This window comes from Aethalodelphis obliquidens, unplaced genomic scaffold (assembly GCF_003676395.1).
Source record: "Aethalodelphis obliquidens isolate GAN/ISIS:26980383/991018 unplaced genomic scaffold, ASM367639v1 scaffold50, whole genome shotgun sequence".
Lineage (NCBI taxonomy): Eukaryota > Metazoa > Chordata > Mammalia > Artiodactyla > Delphinidae > Aethalodelphis > Aethalodelphis obliquidens.
Window position 1 is genome coordinate 4,453,516 of NW_020837994.1, and position 14,053 is coordinate 4,467,568.

Consider the following 14,053-nt stretch of genomic DNA (forward strand, 5'->3'; position numbering starts at 1 on the left):
GCCTAAAATCATAATAAATTCACAGACACCCAAAAACACATCACCAGACACGGTCCTGCCCACCATAAAGACAAGATCCAACCTCATCCACCAGAACACAGGCACCAGTCCCCTCCACCAGGAAGCCTACACAACCCACTGAACCAACCTTACCCACAGGGGGCAGACACCAAAAACAACAGGAACTATGAACCTGCAGCCTGTGAAAAACAGACCCCAGACACAGTAAGTTAAGCAAAATGAGAAGACAGAGAAACACACAGCAGATGAAGGAGCAAGGTGAAAACCCACCAGACCAAACAAATGAAGAGTAAATAGGCAGTCTACCTGAAAAAGAATTCAGGCAATTGAATAATTATAATGATAATAATAACAGTAATGATAGTAAAGATGATCCAAAATCTTGGAAATAGAATGGAGAAAATACAAGAAATGTTAAACAAGGACCTAGAAGAACTAAAGAGCAAACAAACAATGATGAACAACACAATAAATGAAATGAAAAATTCTCTAGAAGGAATCAATAGCACAATAACTGAGGCAGAAGAACGGCTCATTTTTTATCTTCCAGGAAGATAAAATAGTAGAAATAACTACAGCAGAGCAGAATAAAGAAAAAAGAATGAAAAGAATTGAGGACAGTCTCAGAGACCTCTGGGACAACATTAAATGCACCAAAATTCAAATTATAGGGGTTCCAGAAGAAGAAGAGAAAATGAAACGGACTGAGAAAATATTTGAAGAGATTATAGCTGAAAACTTCCCTAATATGGGAAAGGAAATAGTTAATCAAGCCCAGGAAGTGCAAAGAACCCACACAGGATAAATCCAAGGCACATATTAATCAAACTATCAAACATTAAATACAAAGAAAAAATATTAAAAGCAGCAAGGGAAAAGCAACAAATAGCATACAAGAGAATCCCCATAAGGTTAACAGGTGAATTTTCAGCAGAAAATCTGCAAGACAGAAGGGTGTGGCAGGACATATATGAAGTGATGAAAGAGAAAAATTTACAACCAAGATTACTCTGCCCAGCAAGGATCTCATTCAGATTCAACAGAGAAATTAAAACCTTTACAGACAAGCAAAAGCTAAGGGAATTCAGCACCATCAAACCAGCTTTACAACAAATGCTAAAGGAACTTCTCTAGGCAGGAAACACAAAAGAAGGAAAAGACCTACAATAACAAACCCAAAACAATTAAGAAAATAGGAACATTTATGTAATTAATGTAATAGGAACATACATATCGATAATTACCTTAAGTGTAAATGGATTAAATACTCCAACCAAAAGACGGGCTGAATGGATACAAAAACAAGACCCATATATATGCTGTCTATAACAGACCCACTTCAGACCTAGGGACACATACAGACTGAAAGTGAGAGGATGGAAAAAGATATTCCATGCAAATGGAAATCAAAAGAAAGCTCAAGTAGCAATTCTCATATCAGACAAAATAGACTGTAAAATAAAGACTATTGGACTTCCCTGCTGGTGCAGTGGTTACGAATCCACCTGCCAATGCAGGGTACATGGGTACAAGCCCTGGTCCAGGAAGATCCCACATGCCGCAGAGCAACTAAGCCCATGTGCCACAACTACTGAGCCTGCACTCTAGAGCCCATGAGGACAATTACTGAGCCCTCATGCCTAGAGCCTGTGCTCCGCAGCAAGAGAAGCAACTGCAATGAGAAGCCCATGCACCGCAACGAAGAGTAGCCCTAGCTCACGGAAACTAGAGAAAGCCCGCACACAGCAACGAACACCTAGCAGAGCCAAAAATAATAAATAAATAAAATAAATAAATTTATAAATAAATAAAAACAAAATAAAGACTATTACAAGAGACAAAGAAGGACACTACATAATGATCAAGGGATCAATCCAAGAAGAAGATATAACAATTATAAATATTTATGCACCCAACATAGGAGCACCTCAATACCTAAGGCAAACGTTAACAGCCATAAAAGGGGAAATCGACAGTAACACAAAAATAGTAGGGTACTTTAACACCCCACTTTCACCCATGGACAGATCATCCAAGATGAAAATAAATAAGGAAACACAAGCTTTAAATGACACATTAAACAACATGGACTTAATTCATATTTATAAGACATTCCATCCAAAAACAACAGAATACACTTTCTTCTTAAGTGCTCATGGAACATTCTCCAGGATAGATCTTACCTTGGGTCACAAATCAAGCTTTGGTAAATTTAAGAAAACTGAAATCATATCAAGTATCTTTTCTACCAACACACTATGAGACTATTATCAATTATAGGGAAAAAAAACTGCAAAAATTACAAACACATGGAGGCTAAAGAATACACTACTAAATAACCAAAAGATCACAGAGGAAACCAAAAAACCTAGAAACAAATGACAATGAAAACATGATGACCCAAAACCTATGGGATGCAGCAAAAGCAGTTCTAAGAGGGAAGTTTATAGCAATACAATCCTACCTCAAGAAACAAGAAACATCTCACATAAACAACATAAACTTACACCCAAAGCAATTAGAGGAAGAAGAACAAAATAAAACCTAAAGTTAGCAGAAGAAAAGAAATCATAAAGATGAGATCAGAAATAAATGAAAAAGAAATGAAGGAAACAATAGCAAAGATCAATAAAACTAAAAGCTGGTTCTTTCAGAAGACAAAAAAATTGATGAACAATTAGCCAGGCTCAACAAGAAAAAAAGGGAAAAGACTCAAATCAACAGAATTCCAAATGAAAAAAGAGAAGTACAAACGATCATAAGAGATTACTAAAAGCAACTGTATGCCAATAAAATGGATGACCTGCAAGAAATGGAAAAATTCTTAGAAAAGCATAACCTTCTGACTAAACCAAGAGAAATAGAAAATATAAACAGACCAATCACAAGCACTGAAATCGAGACTGTCATTAAAAATCTTCCAACAAACAAAAGCCTAGGACAGATGGCTTCACAGGCCAATTCTATCAAACATTTAGAGAAGAGCTAACACCCATCCTTCTCAAACTCTTCCAAAATACAGCAGAGGGATGAACACTCCCAAACTCATTCTACGAGGCCACCATCACCCTGATACCAAAACCAGACAAAGATGTCACAAAGAAAGAAAACTACAGGTCAATATCACTGATGAATATAGATGCAAAAATCCTCAACAAAATACGAGCAAACAGAATCCAACAGCACATCAAAAGGATCATACACCATGATCCAGTGGCATTTATCTCAGGAATGCAAGGATTCTTCAATATACACAAATCAATCAATGTGATGAACCATATTAACAAATTGAAGAATAAAAACCATATGATCTTCTCAATAGATGCAGAAAAAACTTTCGACAAAATTCAACACCCATTTATGATAAAAACTCTCCAGAAAGTAGGAACAGAGGGAACCTACCTCAACATAATAAAGGCCATATATGACAAACCCACAGCCAACATCATTCTCAATGCTGAAAAACTGAAACCATTTCCAATAAGATCAGGAAAAAGACAAGGTTGCCCACTCTCACCACTATCATTCAACATAGTTTTGGAAGTGTTAGCCACAGCAATCAGAAAAGAAAAAGAAATAAAAGAATCCAAATCTGAAAAGATGAAGTAAAACTGTCACTGTTTGCAGATGACACGATACTATACACAGGGAATCCTAAAGATGATACCAGAAAACTACTAGAGCTAATCAATGAATTTGGTAAGGTAGCAGGATACAAAATTAATGCACAGAAATCTCTTGCATTCATATACACGAATGATGAAAAATCTGAAAGAGAAATTAATGAAACACTCCCATTTACCACTGCAACAAGAAGAATAAAATACCTAGGAATAAACCTACCTAAGGAGACAAAAGACCTGTATGCCGAAAACTGTAAGACACTGATGAAAGAAATTAAAGATGATACAAACAGATGGAGAGATATACATGTTCTTGGATTGGAAGAATCAAGATTGTGAAAATGACTATACTACCCAAAACAAACTACAGATTCAATGTAATCCTTATCAAACTACCAATGGCATTTTTCATAGAACTAGAACAAAAAATTGCACAATTTGTATGGAAATACAAAAGACCCTGAATAGCCAAAGCAATCTTAAGAAAAATGGAGTTGGAGGAATCAGACACCCTGACTTCAGACTATACTACAAAGCTACAGTAATCAAGACAGTATGGTACTTGCACAAAAATAGAAATATAGATCAATGGAACAGGATAGAAAGCCCAGAGGTAAACCCACATACATATGGTCACCTTATCTTTGATAAAGGAGGCAAGAATATAAAATGGAGAAAAGTCAGCCTCTTCAACAAGTGGTGCTGGGAAAACTGGACAGCTACATGTAAATGAAATTAGAGTACTCCCTAACACTATACACAATAATAAACTCAAAATGGATTATAGAACTAAATGTAAGGCCAGACACTATAAAACTCTTAGAGGAAAACATAGGCAGAACACTCTATGACATAAATCACAGCAAGATCCTTTTTGACCCACCTCCTAGAGAAAGGGAAATATAAACAAATGGGACCTAATGTAACTTAAAAGCTTTTGCACAGCAAAGGAAACCATAAACAAGACCAAAAGACAACCCTCAGAATGGGAGAAAATATTTGCAAATGAAGCAACTGACAAAGGATTAATCTCCAAAATATAAAAGCTGCTCATGCAGCTTAATATCAAAAAAACAAACAACCCAAACCAAAAATGGGCAGAAGAGGTAAACAGACATTTCTCCAAAGAAGACATACAGGCTGCCAACAAACACATGAAAGGATGCTCAACATCACTAATCATTAGAGAAATGCAAATCAAAACTACAATGAGGTATCACCTCACACTGGTCAGAATGGCCATTATCAAAAAATCTACAAACAATAAATGCTGGAGAGGGTGAGGAGAAGAGGGAACCCTCTTGCACCGCTGGTGGGAATGTAAATTGATACAGCCACTATGGAGAACAGTAAGGAGCGTCCTCAAAAAACTACAAATAGAACTACCATATGACCCAGCAATCCCACTACTGGGCATATACCCTGAGAAAACCATAATTCAAAAAGAGTCATGTACCACAGTGTTCATTGCAGCACTATGTACAATAGTCAGGCCATGGAAGCAACCTAAGTGTCCATTGACAGATGAATGGATAAAGAAGATGTGGCACATATATACAATGGAATATTACTCAGCCATAAAAAGAAATGGAATTGAGTTATTTGTAGTGAGGTGGATGGACCTAGAGCCTGTCATACAGAGTGAAGTCAGCAAGAGAAAAACAAACACCACATGCTAACACATATATATGGAATCTAAAAAAAAACAAACAATTGGTTCTGAAGAACCTAGGGGCAGGACAGGAATAAAGACGCGGACGTAGAGAATGGACTTGAGGACACGAGGAGGGGGAAGGGTAAGCTGGGACGAAGTGAGAAAGTAGCGTGGACATATATACACTACCAAATGTAAAATAGCTAGTGGGAAGCAGCTGCATAGCACAGGGGGAATAACTCGGTGCTTCGTGACCACCTAGAGGGGTGGGATAGGGAGGGTGGGAGGGAGACCCAAGATGGAGGAGATAAGGGGATATATGTATACGTATAGCTGATTCACTTTGTTATACAGCAGAAACTAACAACCATTGTAAAGCAATTATACTCTAATAAAGATGTTAAAAAAAAAGAGGGGGGAAAGAAAAAACAAAACCAAAAAAATCATATTAATGCCTTTTATTTTATTACACGTTAAAGTGAAAATATTTAGGTTATATTGGGTTAAATCAAGTATATTATTAAATTAAAAAAAAAAAGTAGTGACGGTCACAGAGTCAAGTGTCCTGGGTTGGAGTACAAATATGTAAAATCTAGCCTTCTGTGTGCCTCAGTTTTATCACCTAGAAAATGGTGATAATAATACCTAATAGTAATAACTAATACAGTTGACATGAAAACTAAATAATTTAATATAGGCGTTCCCTCGTGGCGCAGTGGTTAAGAATCCACCTGCTAATGCAGGGGACGCAGGTTTGAGCCCTGGTCCAGGAAGATACCACATGCCTCAGAGCAACTAAGCCCATGCACCACAACAACTGAGCCTGCGCTCTAGAGCCCACGAGCCACAGTAACTGAAGTCCACATGCCTAGAGCCCATGCTCCGCAACAAGAGAAGCCACTACAATGAGAAGCCCGAGCACCGCAACGAAGAGTAGTCCCTGCTCGCCACAACTAAATAAAGTGCACAAGCGGCAATGAAGACCCAACGCAGCCAAAAATAAAATAAATTTATAAAAGAAAAAGAAAATCATCCCCTACTTGTGATTTGGTAGGTTTTGTTTTAAAAAAATAATAATAATAATTTAATACATGTAAAGTCCAATAGATGTACTCAGGATATAGTAAACACCCAGTGAATGTTAGCTGTTATTGCTATGCATCAGGTCTGTTCTAGGCACTAGGGCATAATGAAGTATAAGATAGACGAGGTTATTGCATTAAAGAGCGTAACTTCTAGGCAAGGGATGTGTCAGATTTCTTGTTTGTTCTCCAGATCCACTTTCCACACTTCTCCACTCTGCTCAGTGCCTCCAGAGCTGACTGTAAGACCACATGAATGAGTTCCCCTGTCTTCTGGCTTCTAATTGTGTGCCCATGCTACCCACATTTTTTCCCAGAAGATTACAAATTCAGGGGTTACCACGATCCCCTGCTCAGGTTTGATAATTCACTAGAATGATACATAGAACTCAGAAAAGTGCTATACTTTCTTTTACAGTTTATTATAAAGGATACAAATGAATAGCCAGATGAGGATACAAATGAATAGTACATAGATCGAGGTCTGGTACATAGGAACCTCTGTGCCCAGGGAGTCAGGCTTTGCCACCCTCCAGAAACATGATGTGTTCACCAATTCAGAAGCTCTCTCAATCTTGTAGTTTAAGAGTTTTTATAACCCAACTCCAGTCCCCATCACTATCCAGGAAGTCAGAGAGTGGGGATGAAAGTGGAAATGAAATTGCTGTTGCTGGTTGCTGTTTCAGCTGACCAGCCTCTATTCTAAAGCCATTTAGGAACCTCATTCTGAGTCATCTCATTAGTATAAACTGAAGTGTGGTTGAAAGGGGCTCCTAATGAACAACAAAAGATAATACTATCACTCAGGAAACTCCCATGGTTTTAGGAGCTCTGTGCCAGGAACTGGTGACAAAGACCAAGTATATATTATACCATAGTCTATATGAAGTTGTATACACATTCAAATCAGGACTCATTTCTCATTTATTTTACTGAAACTTTTAAAAACATCTTTCCAAATTTCAGTTAAAAATGATATATTAGGAAAAAATGATACATTAGAGTTTCATCAACTTTTTGAATAAACTCTCTTCATTTTGTTTGTGCCAGGTTTCTCGTCCAAGTTTTGAAAATATATTTTAGAATCCTTAAATGTTTCTGTATCTATATTGCAAGATTTGAACAATTTTATAACAGGTAAACTCTCACTACCCTTTAACTCTTTAAAGAAAAATCCACATTAGTATGTGTGTTTAAATTATCCCAACTGCAAAACAACACAAAAAAGAAACTGTTATAATTCAAACCATTTAATTAGTATCCTCATAGAAAACAGAGCATTTACAAAATAAAAACAGGATATTATGAAAAGGAAAAAATATTGGAAATTAAAAATATAAATGCCAAAATTTTTAACAAAAGGGTTGTAAGATGGAAAAGAAATCTCCCATAAAGATGGGGGGGAGGAGGCTTCCCTGGTGGCACAGTGGTTAAGAGTCCGCCTGCCGATGTAGGGGACACGGGTTCGTGCCCCGGTCCGGGAAGATCCCACATGCTGCGGAGCGGCTGGGCCCATGAGCCATGGCTGCTGAGCCTGCGCGTCCGGAGCCTGTGCTCCTCAATGGGAGAGGCCACAACAGTGAGAGGCCCGCGTACCGCAAAAAAAAAAAAAAATATGGGGATAAAAACCTGTACAAAATGTGAGACAAAAATACGAAGTCTAACATTTGACTAACAAGAGATCCAGAAAGAGAACAGAAATGGCAAGGACAAAAGTGACAGAGAACTAATAGAAAAGAAATACTTGGAGCTGAAGGACATGAGTCCTCAAGTTGGAAAGTTCACAAAAGTTTAGCACGATGAGGGACTCAAAGTCCATACTTAAACAGATTGTTGTGAAATAGTAGGACCACAAGGAAAAAGAAGGGAAAATCAGGTCAACTGCAAAGGATGACCTGGATACCAGAAGACTATTGACAATGCCTTCCAAATTCTGAGGGAATCTGACTACAATTTAAAATGAAAAGAGAAAATCACCAAGAATAAAATAACATCCACATATCCACCATTCAAAATAAATACACGTTAACACTTTTTCATTTTTGCTTCAGAAAATAAGTGAAAACAGAGCACCCCATACTCCAAAGCAACCATTCTCATAAATTAGATGTGTACCTCCTAGTCTATGTTTTCACACTTTTACTACCTGCATGTGTAGCTATAATCAATAGATAGTGAGAGTTGGGTATTTGAAAGGTATTTGAATTGAAATCTTATGGTATATATCATTCTGCAGTTCGTTTGCCATCTTCTCTGTTCTATCTGCAAGCAATGCACTGCCAGGGGCACATCCAGGCTTCGTGGGGCCTGAAAGTTAGAAAATTGGTGGCGGTGTGTGGAGGTGGGAAGAGGGAGGTCTCTTTAAGAAAAGAATATTAAATTATGAATACAAAATTATATCTGACAGTAAATTTTTATGTAGAGTGAGAAAAGAAATTACAACAAATTACAAGTTTTAAAAAGCTGACACACCCTCCATACACTTTTTCCCCTACAGCTTTTAACTGTTTACTTTTTTGATAACCTCTTCATAGGACAATGATCTTATAATTTTCAATAGGGAGAACAGAAAGATAACTCAGTCTTGTCTCTATGGTTGATCAAAATTCATTCTCTGCAGCTGATAGTTTAGAAAAGTTTCTTTCTGCCTCACACATAATTATCGGTTAGGTCATATAAATTGTTAGGATTATTGTCAACTTTGGGAAAGCCCTGATTTTGCACTCTGACATTTTCCTTTTTAATACCAAACTGTTCTTATTTTGTGGCTGCAACATCTTCTATGAGGATACTAATTAGATGATTCTTTTAAATGTTTATTTCATGTTTTGGTCTGTTCCCCTGAGTTATCTCTGCTTCCTTCAGTATTATTATTTTATCTGTTAGTTTATCTTGTCCTTTATGCCTAGTCATCATTGATTGTTTATACATGCTTGAGAATGAGGAGAGAGGAGAGCTTCCTGTGACTTCTGCGTGGGAGGGTGGTTGGGAGGCTGAAAGTTTTGTTTTATAATGAGCAGGCAGAGAACCAGCCATTATACTTGGAAAGTCTACAATCCAGACACAGGGACTTTCCTGGTGGGCCAGTGGTAAAGAATCCACCTTACAATGCAGGGGACGCGGGTTCGAGCCCTGGTCAGGGAACTAAGATCCCACATGCCGTGGGGCAACTAAGCCCGTGTGCCACAACTACTGAGCTCACGCGCCTCAACTAGAGAGCCCGCCTGCTGCAAACTACAGAGCCCACGTGCCCTGGAGCCTGTGCGCCACAACTAGAGAAGAGAAAACCCACACGCCACAACCAGAGAGAAGGCAGCGTGCTGCAACAAATGATCCCTCATGCCTCAACGAATATCCCATGAGCCACAACTAAGATCCGATGCAGCCAAAAATAAAAATAAAATAAATAAATAAAACCCAGACACAGAGGATAGTCCTAATTCATTCTGTTTCTTTAGAATAAACCACCAACGTTCCTGCAAGCTTTGGGGAATATCCTGGCAACCAGACCCTCTGTACCCAGAGATGGGATGGGAGGATTGATGATTAAGGTTTCAGCTCTATAGCTCACTTCTACATTAGGCCAGTGGTGGCAAAAACATTGAGAACACAGCATAAACAACATCCCCTCTTATTTACCTCTAAAACTCATCTATTTGTAGAGCTCTACTTTGCCATCTTCCTTTCAACATGTGAAGGTAAATCTCAGGAAGAGCTATGCCTCTGGAATTTTGCTTGAGAGCTGGTCAATGCCCTCAGCCACAACGCCCTTCCTCCTCCATATGCTCACAGCTCAGAAAACACTTCTCAATGCTCATCCTATAGGAGTGTGAGCAAGGTGCAAAGATGTGACAAATACCAATGGCACATTTTTAATTTTTAAAAACTAGGTCAGTCACAGACGTGAATAGCACCAAAACACAGCTGCTTTCAAGTTTCTTTTCTTTTTTTTCTTCTGACAAGGTCTAATTATAAGCTGCAAGAACTAAATCAGAAGTGTGCGTTTGATTATAATATGAGCATCACCTGTGGCAGGTGGCTTTTGCCTTGACTATATGGCTCCCAGTTCAGAGTGGGAGTAGCCTCCAATTTGACTTAGAAACACAGAGCCCTAAACCCACAGAGTTTGCAATTTGTAATATGCATAAAAATGTGGGGTGTTCCACCATCATCCCAACACAGAGGTCAGCTTAAACTGGCTCTGTCTATTCCCACTTTGACAGCAGGGTTAGGATTTCCTTTCAGGACATCATAACCCCTCCAGGAGGCCATATCCCCTCTCCCTATGTTCTGAGGCTGACAAGAGTCAACGTTGCTAACATGTGAAAGGTCAGATGGGGAAGGAAAGCTTGCCAAGCCCTCCAGGGCAAAAGAACTCATTCCAAATGAGATACTCGGGGGCAGCCCAATTCTGTAGGCCGAGCATGGTCCACTCCAGACAGCAGCATGAGGGACAGCTGGTCACTGAAGCAGTTCCTACTTCATGGTTCCTCCTCCCTTCAAACCTCCCAAACCACCTCCCCCCATTTCAGATCTCTCCACATCTTCCTCTTCTGTGGTCCATGGTGAATGCCACCCCCACCCTTTTCTCATCCTGCTCTGGCCTGTGGTCATTTATCTGGTCTCTGAGCAGGAAAATCTGCAAGGTTGCAAACCAAACTTTATGCCTGGAGCAGAATTTCTAGCCTTTGTAGGTAGATGACTCATGTCTGTCATACGAGCCAGGAATGGGGATGGGAGCCACCATTAGGGATGAAGTTAACAGGTTTGATGATCTCAGTGGTACTAGGAGGACATGGTGAGGGAAGGAAAGATTGTATTTTTTTTTATGATTCCCTGCTTTTTTTAATTAATTAATTAATTAATTAATTGGCTGTGTTGGGTCTTTGTTGCTGCACTCAGGCTTTCTCTAGTTGCAGCGAGCAGGAGCTACTCTTTGTTGTGGTGCATGGGCTTCTCGTTGCAGTGGCTTCTCTTGTTGTGGAGCACGGGCTCTAGGTGCATGGGCTTCAGTAGTTGTGGCATGTGGGCTCAGTAGTTGTGGCTCATGGGCTCCAGAGCACAGGCTCAGTAGTTGTGGCACACAGGCTTAGTTGCTCCTCAGCATGTAGGATCTTCCCGGACCAGGGCTCAAACCTGTGTCTCCTGCATTGGCAGGTGGATTCTTAACCACTGCGCCACCAGGGAAATCCTAAGATTCCCTGCTTTAATCAACTTTTTTGATCAATTGACCAACTTCTAGTTAGATAAAGGCGTCCTACTATACTATAACTAGCCACAGTTCATTGAGTACCTGTGTCAGCACTCTTACATGCTTTTCATTATTTCTATTCCTTTCATAATTCTTGCAAGGTAGGCACTTGTATCTGCATGTTATAAACAAACTGAGGCTCCCAGAGGCTGATTGCCTCACTCAAGACAACTCTGCAAGTTAAATAACGGAATAAGAATTTGAGTATTAGTCATTTCCACTGGAAGACTAAGAGGAGACCGTGTGCAGGGTCAGACCAATGGGCTATCCAGACTAGAGTCTTTGTGATGATAGCACAAAGAAAGTGTTGAACAAAGGCCTACTTGCAATTCCTCAGCTCATAGGTTAGCTGTGTGCCCACAACATTCCTACCTACTCATATTCACTTGTTAGAAACTAACATTTATTAGGTATTGACTATATGCCAAGTACTGTGCTGAACACTTGACACTTTATCTCATCTGTTTCTTGTTACCACCTATGAAATGAGAATCATTACCCCCATTTTTCTGATGAAGAAATTGATACTCAGAGTTATTGTGTAAGTTTCCTGAGGTCAAAGAGCCATGATTTGAACCCAACTTGAAGAAATCCCAGAGCCTCCTCCATGTGGCCTCCGTGATTTGGAACCTGTTCCTCTTGAAGGCATTCCAACGGCCCCTTTAGGCTTCAGGACAAATCATTTAGTGACTAAATATAAGATGATCTCTGTGCTGATGCATTCCAGGCCTTCAGGATGAGTTACTCAAATGCTAACTAAGAACTTGGATGACATAATGGTGTCAGTGTCTAAAAACATCTAGAAAAGTTTCCATTTACATTTGTGAAAATCTGCTTCAGCTCACTAAAGGGCAAGTGGAGCCAAAAGCAGGCAGAGAGTCCTGTGCTCGTCTTCAGCTTCTGGAGCCAGGGACTATCTCATTCATCTGTTTCCATAGCCCCCAGCAAAACAACAAGCATACCATAATTTTTGCCATTTGTTGAGTACTTACTATGGCCCAGATAACCCCACTTAATTTCTACAACAATCCTGCAAGGTAGATTTTTACAACAATGGTGGCCATTATCTCACAGATACAGACTCTAAGGGTCAGAGAGATTGAGCAACTTGCTGCTGAGTCACAGAACTGGTACAACTCAGGCCACCTCAGAAGGCTTCTCAGAGGAGATCGATCTGGAGGAAGCATTTGAGGGAGGAAACCATAGAAAAGAACTTCTAATTAGCAGCAGCAGGCCCAGTCATAGAGACAGGAAAGAGCAGTGGTCTTGCTCATACCTAATTCAACAGCAACCTTTTTTTGTTAATACATCTTTATTGGAGTATAATTGCTTCACAATGCTGCGTTAGTTTCTGTTGTACACCAAAGTGAATCAGACATTATCAAGCCTTTCCAAAACATTCAATTTAGTTTTCATAGAAATAATAGCTCAATCTCTCTTTACACTCATATTTCACAGATTTACACTTTATTTAATTAAATCATACCATGTGTGCCTGGCAAAAATTGGTTTGCTAGCAAACATCACTGACTCCCGGTAAGCATCTAATTGGTGCTGAGTTATTTAACTTCCTCATGCTATATTTTTCTCACCTGTAAAATGGTGGCATTGTAAGGATTTAATGAGTTAATCTATATAAAAATCTTGTTAAGCACTCAGTAAATGTTTGGGCACAGAAGCACACAGGTATGCCTTTGTTGATAAGTTTTCCAGGAGGAATGGAGAGCATCAGTTAATCCTGTGAGTTGGTTACATGGAGGTACCTTAAGAGCTTCTCCTGTATTGGGTGTGATTTTATTAGATAAAAATGCCTGTTGGGGATTACAGAAATCTCCCCCACTCCAAATACTGCCTTTTATTCCCTGATTTTCTAATTAAATGTGCACTTTGTCCTCAGTATACTTGACACATACCTTATCCAAGAGCCTTCTTATTCACAGATCTGGTCTGAAGGCAAAAAACAGAACAAAAGCAAGTTACTCCTTCAACACTTGAATGGCGGCCACAAAAATAAACAAATAACATCCTTTTTATTCTCCCAAAGAGACACTTCCGATGAATTTCTTAATCTCCCTCCACTACAGCAGATATATTCTCAGGACTATCAGGTTGCAAGGTATACACAAATTCCAAGAGCACTTCTGGGAACAAAATATGCCACACTCTCTGGCATTAAAGGACTCCCACTGTTGGCTCCATTTCCCAGTCACTGGCAGCCAGGCATAAGCATCCTAGACATGCCACACCTCTAGGGGAAAAGCTAGAAGGTATGGTCCTTAGAGAAACATGACAGAAAGAGGAAAGCCTTTGGAAGCAGACATGTCTGGATCCAAATTTATGCTTTGCCATTTGTTAGCTGTGTGATCTGGGCAAGCCACTTAACCTCTCTGAGCCCTAGTTCCCTCAACTATACAGTCAATAA

At 39.4% G+C, this 14,053-nt stretch overlaps 1 long non-coding RNA gene across 3 annotated transcripts in view; it reads right to left on the reverse strand.

The window, feature by feature from the left end:
• LOC113607802 (uncharacterized) overlaps positions 1-14,053 on the reverse strand; it is an 88,360-nt gene that overhangs the window by 24,559 nt on the left and 49,748 nt on the right. For all 3 annotated transcript variants that reach the window (XR_003428082.1, XR_003428081.1, XR_003428080.1), the window contains exon 5: positions 13,545-13,578. This is a non-coding gene — a long non-coding RNA (uncharacterized LOC113607802). The remainder of the gene's footprint in view (positions 1-13,544; positions 13,579-14,053) is intronic.